At 34.1% G+C, this 12,917-nt stretch overlaps 1 pseudogene; it reads left to right on the top strand.

The window, feature by feature from the left end:
• Positions 1-10,057: 10,057 nt before the first annotated feature.
• On the top strand, positions 10,058-11,699 carry LOC120177881 (annotated as a pseudogene).
• Positions 11,700-12,917: the final 1,218 nt, after the last annotated feature.

Raw genomic sequence — 12,917 nt, 5'->3', positions numbered from 1 at the left:
CGACGACTCAATTGAGTGGAACACTGAGAATGGAATCAATACATTTTTTTTATCCACTTTGCCAATTGTGTGATGAAATATTATCTTCAAAAAGTTTTAAAATTTAATACCTAAAAATGAAATTCTATGGTTTATTGATAATATGTGCATTTCTTCCAATAACAAAGGCATCTTTTTTTTTTTTTATCTCATACAAATTAAGCTCTTAATCATAATTAAGGATATTATGCGCTTGGGGTGTTCTTTATTAGGTACCCGTATGTTCGGGTACTTGGGGTTTTCAAAGTTCGGTTTTTACTGAATTAACTGATCGAATCAAAGTTTTTTCGGTTAATCGGTTGGTTAATTTTTGTGTCGACTGGTTAAAGGTTAAGATTTTTTTTAAACTTTGAAATCGGTTAATTTAGTTCGAAATCGATTAATTAATTGGATTAATCGAAATTTTAAATATTTACTATATTATATATGTTTATATATTAGGTGTATTTAATATATATATTATTTATAAATTTCAGTTAATTCTATTAACGGAATCGATTAACCATATTTTATTTGGTTCGGTTAAAAATTTTTGAAAAATATTCTGTTCGATTCACGGTTAAGAAGGAAAAAATTTCGGTTAATGAATTTTTAGTAGTTCGATTCGATCGGGTTAACCAAACCGACCGATTGAACACCAACGGGTACTTGATCCTTCAGGTCACAGTTTGGGAACAAATCTGGAATGCTCAAAAGTTCTGGATCGATTCTTCAGGTCATAGTTTGGGAATAAATCTGGAATGCTCAAATTTAAAATGAGTCGTAATTTGAGGATGAAATTGAATATTTAAAAGTTATTGGATTGTTTTAGAACAAGATATATAGTTTGGGGATTATTAATGTAATTAACTCAAATTAATATACAAATCAAACAACTGGTTTAATCAATTTAGTAAATTACTGAAATTATTCCATTTAATCAATTACTTGCCGTCTTCATCAGTTTCCCTTCTTCCCGCTCTCAGTTTAAATCTCTCTGCATCTCTTTTCCGTTTCAACTGATTTTCCAGCATCAAACCCTAGTTTAAAAAGTTGCCAATGGAGCTAAAGGAACGGAGATTCATGCATGGTCAAAGCTTCGAAATGGTTGCGAAGTATCTTCTGTCCCAAACGAATCGATTCCCATCACCGAGCTTCATCTTCCAAGCCACCCCATAAAGACAGACGCCGTTGGAGTTTCCTCGAATCATGCCGTGAAAATGGCTCCTCCGTCGCCCCCGTCATACCCAAAAACAGCAGTAGCAGTTGCGTGGATTCGTCGTCTTTGTACGTTAATCTTCATCAACAACAACAACGACCGAAAGGCTCTGCTGAGGTAGTGGATCCTAACAAGCACGCCATCGTTGAGGCTGTCGAAGCAACCGTGAAAGTGGTGAGACTAACCAGTAGCGGCGGCGGCTGCGTTCTTGAATCCTAACTAGAATTTGCACACCATTACCGACTACACATAGAGATTTCATTTTCGCAGCTAAATTTTGCGTACACTGACTGTGTAAAATTTATCACCGGCTTCGATAGAAAGAGTGACGATATCATTGGTGTTGCATGAATTAAAGAAATTCCTCCACCCAGGACCGCTGATGGTGAACTGACCGCCACCTTCGCTCCTACAGTCGAATTTCCAAGATCTGCCATCTCCATCTCTGACCGGTAGAACACCGAACCTCCGGGAGTGCGCCGCCACGATGGTTAAACTTGAGCCTAGCTCCATCGTTGTTTTCTAAGGTGACCATGAAGATCTCAGCCCATGTTTATGATCAACAAATATTAGCCCTCACAAAGATATCTGAAATTTGATTGCAATGATCTCTGTGACCTGAGGGTTTATATAATGCGAAAGAGGCAGCTCTTATTACTGGATCAAAGTTCAAACAACACGGTGCATGTATCGCAAGCAAAAGGCTTAACTCTTAAGCTACCGATCGACATTGTAAGAGACCGAGAGTTTTCCTAGACATTGTTGGTTATTTATTGCAATAAAACTTGAAGGTTTTACGTTACTTGCATGTTACGTGTATCTTATGGTTTGCATGTAGGACTAGAAATGAGATGAGATACGTCATGAGCTACTCGAGATCGATTCGGTCAAAACTCGATAAATATTCGACTAGATTTCTTAACGAGCCGAAATAAATTACTTGATATTCGACTCAAAAAGCTCGATAACAACTCGAAAATATAATATATTAATATTTTATTTTTAAATAATAAATTATTAACAATATTAATATTTAGGTGTTAATTTTTTTTAGAAAAACGTAGTATAATATTTTCATGTAATTAAGGTTTAAGTTCGAGTTTGAGTTTGAGTTTGAGGCTTTAATCGAGTTAAGTTTAAGATTTTTTCCATTTCGAGTTTTTTCGAGCATCAATTCATGATTTTGAGTTCGAGTCGAGTTTGAAAATTTTAAATTTCCGAGTTTTCGAGTCGAGTTGAATTTCATTTTAGAATTTTTGGGTAGAGTCGAACTCAATAATACTCGAACTCGACTTGGCTCGTTTATATCCTATTTGCATGTAAGGTCAAACACCATAAACGTCACCACTTATCGCGCTACCATTTGTCGTCGGCTCTGAATTGTGACCAGCCTTTTCATTCCAAAATATGTCGAAGCATTTGACCTAATTTATGGTCAAGTCGACCCAGAAAGTTCCATAGTACCAAATAAAATTAGGGTTTCATCACCTTACACCATGCATGATTATATGATTCAGTCTTATATTTTAATTCAGTTCAATCGTTATATTTAAAAAAAATTAAATTTAAATTATCACCCAAATACCGACAAAATATGAATAGTTTCACGAGAATTAAAAATATTAAATTGAACAACGGGTTTGTTAAAGTGGTAAGCAGTTTGATATCGTTTAAATATGTCTTGAGTTCGAGTCCTTGCGTATGTAGAAAATTCCCGCTTGGTGACTCACCCATCAAAATCTGGTGAACGATGCGGGTCGGTCCAAATTAATCAGGATCAGGAGCGGAGCTCTAATGGGCCCCAAAGTTGCCCCGACCCCTGTAAAAAAATTATATATTCGATTGATTTTGATCTAATAGTATTTTGGTTCATGTAATAATAAGCATTCAAATTTAAAAAATATATAAATATTTATTAAATATTTAATCAAATATGAGTCGAACTAAAGAAAGATAATCTCATGTTCTCAATTTTTTTGGTCTAATAACAATTTAGGTTATTTTAAGTTTAAATATTAGACAAATCAAGTATTGTATTATGAATTTTAAGTTTAAATACCTAATAAATATGTATTTTTTTAAAAAACTTTAATATTTCGGTCTCTGCCAATATTTAATCCAGGCTTCATCTCTAATCAGGACGAAACCCTAAAATTGGGTGGCAAAAAAAAGAATATTAAATTGAAGGACATAACTTATAGGTAATAAACAAACGAATAGAAAACACTTTACCTGATTAATTTAATAATTACCGTTTAAATGAGGATCAAAGTTTAAAAGATAAAAAGTATAATTTTTCTAAAAAGATCCTTAAATTCGAGTCGAATAACTCAAAATTTTTAGTAATTTTTATTTGATTTTCAAGTTTGAAGCGAGTCCCTCAATTATGTATGATATATGTATATCACATATAAAAAATGAAGAAATACATACATGTATTATATATGATTATAGAAAACTATTTAAATTATAATCAAGTAATATCATAATATTATAAATATTTATAATTAAATTGAAACAGAAACTACTACGATTTCACTCGACTTAAATTTTATTAATTCGACCACATAAAATTTTAAACAGATTTTGAATCCCAACTAGAATTTGCACACCATTACCGACTACACAGAGAGATTTCATTTTCGCAGCTAAATTTTGCGTACACTGACTGTGTAAAATTTATCACCGGCTTCGATAGAAAGAGTGACGATATCATTGGTGTTGCATGAATTAAAGAAATTCCTCCACCCAGGACCGCTGATGGTGAACTGACCGCCACCTTCGCTCCTACAGTCGAATTTCCAAGATCTGCCATCTCCATCTCTGACCGGTAGAACACTCGAACCGCCGGGGAGTGCGCCGCCACGATGGTTAAACTTGAGCCTAGCTCCATCGTTGTTTCTAAGGGTGACCATGAAGATCTCAGCCATGTTTATGATCAACAAGTATTAGCCCTCACAACGATATCTGAAATTTGATTGCAATGATCTCTGTGACCTGAGGGGTTTATATAATGCGAAAGAGGCAGCTCTTATTACTGGATCAAAGTTCAAACAACACGGTGCATGTATCGCAAGCAAAAGGCTTAACTCTTAAGCTACCGATCGACATTGTAAGAGACCGAGAGTTTTCCTAGACATTGTTGGTTATTTATTGCAATAAAACTTGAAGGTTTTACGTTACTTGCATGTTACGTGTATCTTATGGTTTGCATGTAGGACTAGAAATGAGATGAGATACGTCATGAGCTACTCGAGATCGATTCGGTCAAAACTCGATAAATATTCGACTCGATTTCTTAACGAGCCGAAATAAATTACTTGATATTTGACTCAAAAAGCTCGATAACAACTCGAAAATATAATATAATAATATTTTATTTTTAAATAATAAATTATTAATAATATTAATATTTAGGTGTTATTTTTTTTAGAAAAACGTAGTATAATATTTTCATGTAATTAAGGTTTAAGTTCGAGTTTGAGTTTGAGGCTTTAATCGAGTTAAATTTAAGATTTTTTTTTCTATTTCGAGTTTTTCGAGCTTCAATTCATGATTTTGAGTTCGAGTCGAATTTAAAAATTTTAAGTTTTCGAGTAGAATTAAATTTCATTTTAAAATTTTCGAGTAGAATTGAACCCAACAATAGTCGAGCTCGACTCGTCTCGTTTACATATTTGCACATAAGGACAAACACCATAAACGTCACCAATTGTCGCGCTACCATTTGCCGTTGGCTCTGAATTGTGACCAGCCTTTCATTCCAAAATTGGTCGAAGTATTTGACCTAGTTTTGCCTAATTTATGGTCAAGTCGACCGACCGATTTCCATAGTACCAAATAAAATTAGGGTTTCATCACCTTATACCACGCATGATTATATGATTCTGTCTTATATTTTAGTTCAGTTCAATCGTTATATTTTTAAATTCATTTAAATTTAAATTATCACCCAAATACCGACAAAATATGAATAATTTCACGAGAATTAAAAATATTAAATTTAACAACGGATTAATTAAAGTGCTAAACAACTTGATATCTTTTAAATGTGTTTCGAGTTCGAGTCCTTGCGTATGTAGAAAATTCTCGTTGGGTGACTCACCCATCAAAATCAGGCGGACGATGTGGGTCGGTCCAGATTAATCAAGATGGTTGATTCTTTTTTTGTGTGTGGGAATAATGGCAACTGGATCTTATTAATAATGGAAAGAATCAAAATTACAACACATCGGAATAAAGAGATAAATTTGAAGACAATAGTCACCAAAATACTCAAACAAAACTAAATAATAAATCTAAAAATACGAAGAAAATTAAAACTTTCCATTGAGAATGACGACCAATATCAAAATCCAATAACCTTCATACACACTCTTTGTTTCTGTAGAATGAGACACTTGACGAAGTGATAAAGCAGTGTAGAGCGAACCAAATAATCTGGCAGCCTGTTTCGCTACACAATTCTGATTACATCGGCAAACAACCTTTTATCAAAAGAGGGGATCTGACTATACATAGCCACCGATTAACCGATCAAAAAATAAATGTCATGTTGGTTTTTGTGCGAGAACCAAAATGACCGTAAAGGTATGCGAAAAACGTACCGAAAAATATGAGAATTGTGCCACAAGAGCATAGGAATCGCGCGCTAAAAGAGCAGAGAAAAATCATGTCACAAGGACAAAGATACTTATTCAAAATTAAAAAGACTTAAGAAAAAAAACATAATATGAAAATTAAAAGAACTAATATTTCCCGACGATCGGCAACTAAATTTAAGATTAATATCGTTGTCGACTAAACAAAGATCAAAGAAAAAGAAGAATGTGGCACAAAAATATTAAATAAAATTAGGTTGAGGGAAAAGAGAGGAGGTTAGCTTTTATTAAAGTAATGATTGGTTGATTCTTAATTCAAATAAATATTAAATCAATAATTTTCTTATTCGTGTCAATATCCTTATAACATTTTCTTCACCATTTATCAAATCATATATTAATATTAGGATTAGAACTCACCATGTCACAAGGACAAAGATACTTATTCAAAATTAAAAAGACTTAAGAAAAAACCATAATATAAAAATTAAAAGAACTAATATTTCCCGACGATCGGTAACTAAATTTAAGATTAATATCGCTGTCGACTAAACAAAGATCACAGAAAAGAAGAATGTGGCACAAAAATTAAATAAAATTAGGTGAGGGAAAAGAGAGGAGGTTAGCTTTTATTAAAGTAATGATTGGTTGATTCTTAATTCAAATAAATATTAAATCAATAATTTTCTTATTCGTGTCAATATCCTTATAACATTTTCTTCACCATTTATCAAATCATATATTAATATTAGGATTAGAACTCTCCTACGATCTTAATTATTATAAATATATATATATATATATATTTTAAAAAGGGGTAATAAATTTATTTTTAAAAAATATATTTATGTTTTAAAAATACGAACTTTTAAATTTTCCTTTTAAAAATTATAAGTTAGTACAAGATTCGTGTAATAGTGCACAACCACGTAAGATTACTAGGGTGTAATAGGTATGCCGACCAGCTAGCAGTGTATATTCTTGAGTAGATAGGCGGTAGTGGCAAAAGCATGCTTTGTTTAATGATTCACCCGTAAATCAGCTCAGTTGGTAGAGCATAAAGTTCTTAATCTTGAGATCGTAAGATCGAGTCTCATATGGAGGACATTTCATAATTCGGAGGTCTCCTACGGAAGCTGCTCTCAACCTAGTGTTGGGGGCAGTCTACTATCTTACCTCCCTCTTACCCCATTACATATGGGAACAAGGGACAACCATCTACGATGTTTAAACCTTACTTACATATGTATGATGACGAGTGATGGGTGTAGGATTTTATATTAAAATGACGATTTTAAATTTTAAAATTTAGGAGATATTATTTTTAATAAAAATACATAAAAAATTAAAATATAAGATAATTTTAAAACACTCGTCTCTTCGATCCATCCATGATAATAATCCAAGTAAACCCTATAGATATTATGGAGCCAACAAAAACCTATACTTTTTTTGCTTGGTTTATTTCAAAGCATTAAGAAAAACGTTGGTCCAACAAATTGCAATAATTGAAATTCAAAATAAAATTTAGAAATGAATAAAGCGATATTAGTAGTTGAGGTTTAACAAATTGTTTTTATCTCTTAAAGTTCGAAGTTTGAGAACATAAATGTAGAGAATATGAGCATTTATTATCAAATGATTGAGAGTCTTTCGAACGACAATACATTATATTCACCCTAGACTAGTCAAAAAATCTAGACTAAAATTGAATTTAAAATTTTAAGGTAAACTATAAATTTGATCGCTCAATTTCTTTTCACTCATATTTTAGACAATAAAGTTTAAAAATATTTAACGGTGTTATGATTGGACTTTTGTCTTTTAAAATTGTGAAATAACCCTAAAACTTTCTCTCTTTAGTTTTTGAAAAAAGTGATTGGTTTCAAATTCTCTTTAATTTCTCGACAATGAACTATCTTCTTCTAAAGTTCAATCATGGGAATGTGGAGAAGGAGGAAGCGAATTATACATCTTGATTTCAAACCGATCAGATGCTAGAGATTATATATCAAAGTGATTTGGGTTTTTCATAAATTTTTTTATGTTGACTTTCACGAGTTATAAATTAATTTAGGAGAAATTTAAACTGATAGAGAGTGGTAGGAGATAAGAGTTTATCGACGTCTTAAGTGTTCAGAAAAGACAACAAAAAAATGTGATTTCAAACGTAACGTATTGATGAAATTATAAAACATTCATCTTTAGACGAAGAAGACTTAAAAAAGAAGAAAAATGACGTGGATGACACCTGAATGTTGTGCCAACAAAATGTAGTCTACGTCAGAACATGTCTGTTCAATGTCATTCTTCTATTTCTCGGTTAACGCTCGAGGGATCAAAATATGAAAATAAAGCTGAAGGATGAAATTTTAAAAGTGTCAGAAAACCGATACGTTTAGACATGACATTAGTGGGGTGGGGACCAAGGTAGAGCGGGTCGGCGTGTAACGGAGGCGGAATCCTGTGAATGAATGATGCAGGTGGCTGAAATTCAATAACTGTTGACAAAGTTTGGCTGCTCAAATAATATAAAAATGGATATGAAACCGAAAGGGTTAGGGTTTCAGGGCAGTGGACTCACTCACAGGGACAATGACAAACCAGACCCTTTGTCTTTCCGGTTCACCAAACTCTCACCTGTCACCAGACTTCTGCACAAAGTCTTCCCTCTTTTATTTTTGAATTAGATGTTTTCCTCCTTCATACGCCATGGTATACGCTATATGTAAATACATCATAACGACACTAACAGGGTTGGTTCAAGTGGTAAACAATTTGATATCGCTTAAATAAGGTTTCATGTTCAAGTTCTCGTATATGCACAAAATCCCCGCTATAAGACTCATCCACTAAAACTCGGGTCGGTCCATTAATCAAGACGAAGCATTGGAAATAGAAAAAAAAAATACATCATAATGACGATTTGGTACGTATGTATTAACATGTCATTAGTACTATAATTTTGATGATTTATTACTTTGTTGAAAGTTATTATTCAATCTCTTCAAATTTTCATCTCATTTAAAAAAAATGAAAATAATTTTGAAATCGTAAGTTTTGAATCAAAATTGATTCGAATCCTGAATCGGACTGAATGATAGATGAAAAAGTATTGTATTCGAATCAAACTCGAATAGATACAAAATTTAAGGGTAAGATATACAAATTGTCACTCGAATATAGAGTGTGTTTTGTTGAATCATTTGACTATTAAAAGTTATAAAATGACCCCCATTATAGAACCTGCTTTGTTAAGTCATCGACTGTTATAATTTATAAAATGATCACTCGACTGTTCATATGTTATAAAACGACCATTTTTCGTTAAAAAATTACAGATGTTTAAGCTAGACGTTAACCTGTTGACTAAGATGTGATAAAAACTATATTTTAACGATGTTTATTAACATCGTCATTGTTTTCAAACACTAGCTCAATGACATAATATTTCAAGCATTGGCTCGAAGGCATAATGTAAACATATAATCAATCCACAAAGTAAAACTTAAATGATTATGTGATAAGATTCTATAACATCTCAATTAACATGTTAATGTTCAGCTCAGACAACCACCAAGTTTTTAATAGAAAATGATGAGTTTAGAATAAACGAATCGTCGATAAAAAATGAAATAAAATATTATTAATAAAATAAATAATTAATCGAAAAATATTTATATTTCAGGACAGACACCTGGCCAAAGTCAAACGTGAATCATTTTATTACAACCCTTATCCTCTTATGTAAGGAAGGTTTAAAACACAAACTCTAGGAGCTTGTTTTTCAACATTTGGAATGGTCAATGTCTTCCTAACCATGCAAACATGTAGAAGGTCAAACTTTTAGTCTCGAAACATCGTTTAACATTTCATGTTTACAAATAAATTCTTACAATAAATCATTAAAAATGAAATAAAATTCATTTCTTAGCAGTTGTAAGAGTTTTACGATAATAATTATCTATATATATATATTTTCTCGAATCAAATTAAAAATATTTGCTTAAACTGGATTTTGAATTTAAAATTTAAGATGCATAGAATCTTCTAATTCCACTAATTGAAGTTACCCATCCGTAATGATTACGTATCATCGTCCCCCAGGTGTCGAGAATGCACAGCGTCCGTTACCTACGTCTGTAGATCCCTTCCCATTTATATATATACCCCACCATCCCTTCATTCTTTCCCTCCTAACCAAAAACCAAACCTTTTTCTTTCTAATCTCAAATTTTCTCTTCGGTTTCGTGCAGGAAAATTCTCAATTTTGCTGTTAGTAGATGAGAAACGATAAGGGCGGAACGATTATAATGGAGCAACGAAGCAGCCGACCAAATCTGGGAACTCTCTTCAGACAATCCGAACCTTGTTTGTTCTCTTTTAACAATAACTTCGATTTTGAAGACGAGCTCCCTCATCGGAAAAGCAGTGCGTCTACGGCCAGTCCGAGGTATTCCAACAGCACGATGACGATCGGCGAGGGTTCTCCTTACAATTACACCATGTCTCCGTGGGACGAGGCTTCTCCCTATACTAAATCTCCATGGATCACGGCGTCGGTGCTCGAGACGGATTTTGGCCAGGACGGGCTTATCGCGTCTATTTTAAGAGAAGAAGGTCATGTTTACTCTTTAGCTGCGTATGGAGATTTGCTGTATACGGGCTCCGACAGCAAGAACATCCGTGTGTGGAAGAACTTGAACGAGTTCTCGGGTTTTAAAGCTAGAAGCGGGCTGGTTAAGGCCATTGTTATAGTGGGTGATTTGGTGTTCACCGGTCATCAAGATGGTAAAATCCGGGTCTGGAAGATTTCAACGACGAACGCCGGTGTTCATAAAAGATTCGGTACTCTGCCGACGTGGAAAGACGTTGTTAGAAGCTCGGTTAAACCTAAGAACTACGTTGAAGTTCGGAGAAACCGAAGTGTTCTACGAATAAAACACTTCGACGCGGTCTCATGCTTGAGCTTGAATGAAGAACTGGGCCTGTTATATTCAGGTTCATGGGATAAAACTTTGAAAGTCTGGCGGCTGGCGAACTCGAAGTGTTTGGAATCCATCGACGCCCACGACGATGCGATCAATTCCGTGGTTGCCGGATTCGACGGTTTGGTGTTCACGGGATCGGCGGACGGCACGGTGAAGGTGTGGAAAAGAGAGTTACAAGGAAAAGGGGCGAAGCATTTCTTGGTTCAATCGTTGTTGAAGCAAGAGAACGCGGTGACTGCATTGTCCGTGAACGGAGGATCGGGTGTGGTCTACTGTGGTTCGTCGGACGGTCTCGTCAACTTCTGGGAACGTGAAAAGCACCTTTCGCATGGTGGGATCTTAAGGGGCCATAAAATGGCTGTCCTCTGCTTGGCCACGTCGGCAATTTGGTGTTCAGCGGCTCGGCCGATAGGAGCATATGCGTGTGGAGAAGGCAACAAGGCTGTGTCCACAAGTGCCTCTCGGTTTTAACCGGTCACACGGGTCCCGTAAAATGCCTCGCAGTCGAAAAAGACGATCGGACATCGACCAAGACTGACCGGAAATGGATTGTTTACAGTGGCAGCCTCGATAAGTACGTCAAGTTGTGGCGCGTGTCTGAACACGAGTCGGACATGAAGGAGATTAAACAAGGTTACCTTAACAGTTAAACGTCAAAGTCAAAAAGGTCAGACAAAAGATGGAAGATTCCCAGGCGCAGCCGTGGGGGCTCTGTTGATTAGTGGTCCGGTCCTTTCGTGATTGGTTCGTGAACCAAACCTAACCTTGAAGGCAACTTTTGGTTGGTGTGGACGGTGCCACGTGTAGAAAAAGAGCATTTTTAACCAAAGCCAGCTCAGCAAAAAAAGGATATTTTATAATTTTCGAAAATATGTTTGGATTATTTGATTTGTTCATTACATGTCTTAATGTGTTGTGTAACTTAAATGTTTTATTAAACATCACATGCTTATCCCCCAAGAATGTCTTTTAAAGGGCGTAGGGTCCCCTCCCCTGTTGAAAAATGAATGAAAACACTGTAGCTTGTAACCCAAGGTTAACAAATTAATTGAGCAATTTGACTTTTTGCTTCTTTGTTTCTCATTTCTTGTTAGCTCACGCAGAATATTCGATGAACTGATCGTGAATTATTCAATGTGTTCGGTTCGTTTATAAACTCGTTTATTGATATGTTTATAAGTTCGTTTATTGGGTTTTCTTTTTCTATTCTAATTTTAATATATGATGAATTTTATAGTTTAAACCATGAACCCTAAGTAGTTTAAGGAGCAGTGACATAATTTTACCATTTTTTATTGGCTTGCAAATAAAAGAATAAAAAGATAGCAGTGGCCGTCGAATATTAAACAAACATGTTTGTGAACATTAAACGAATATGTCCACAAACACTAATCACGAATACAATTTTAAAAATTTAAATGAATACGAATCAAACAAGCACAAATGAAACTTTATCTGTTCAAACTCGACTTATTTACAACCTTACAAAAATAGAACGAAATACAAGGCAAATTTATATATTGATGTATTCATTGTATTAACATATCTGTGTGCTTTAAGGTATAGACAAACTCATTATGAATTATGAGACTTCGTCAAAATATAAACTCATCTGTTACATTTTATGATGGATTACTTCAGTTAAACATCCTCAAACTATGGATTCTTAAAAGACTTTTTATCGATGATTGATGGTTCATTTCTTTTGATTAGGGGCGAATCGCAGCTAGTGATTAAACGCTGATCGATTGGTGTCATGATTCTATGTTTCCATGAAGAATGAGAGAGAGAACTTGGTGGAAAATGGCTCTAAATCCTTCTCTTGATTTTGATTAAAAAAATTTATAATGACCCTTGGTGTCGTTGTCAAGTTTAATAACTCCATCACGTGTCTATGACTGACATTAACACTAAGAGTCATGATTACTATAACTACCCATATTTAATTAATCATTTATTAATTTAGTTTAGATATGATTCAAGTTTAATAATTGAATATGTTTTTGATTTGGATCAACTACTAATTTTTATTTGAAAATAAAGAGATTTTAAATCGAACAATTTCCTATACTTAAGTCGGATCAGATA

Source organism: Hibiscus syriacus, unplaced genomic scaffold (assembly GCF_006381635.1).
Source record: "Hibiscus syriacus cultivar Baekdansim isolate YM2019G1 unplaced genomic scaffold, ASM638163v2 tig00112343_pilon, whole genome shotgun sequence".
Lineage (NCBI taxonomy): Eukaryota > Viridiplantae > Streptophyta > Magnoliopsida > Malvales > Malvaceae > Hibiscus > Hibiscus syriacus.
This window is presented reverse-complemented; position numbering and strand designations above follow the sequence as displayed.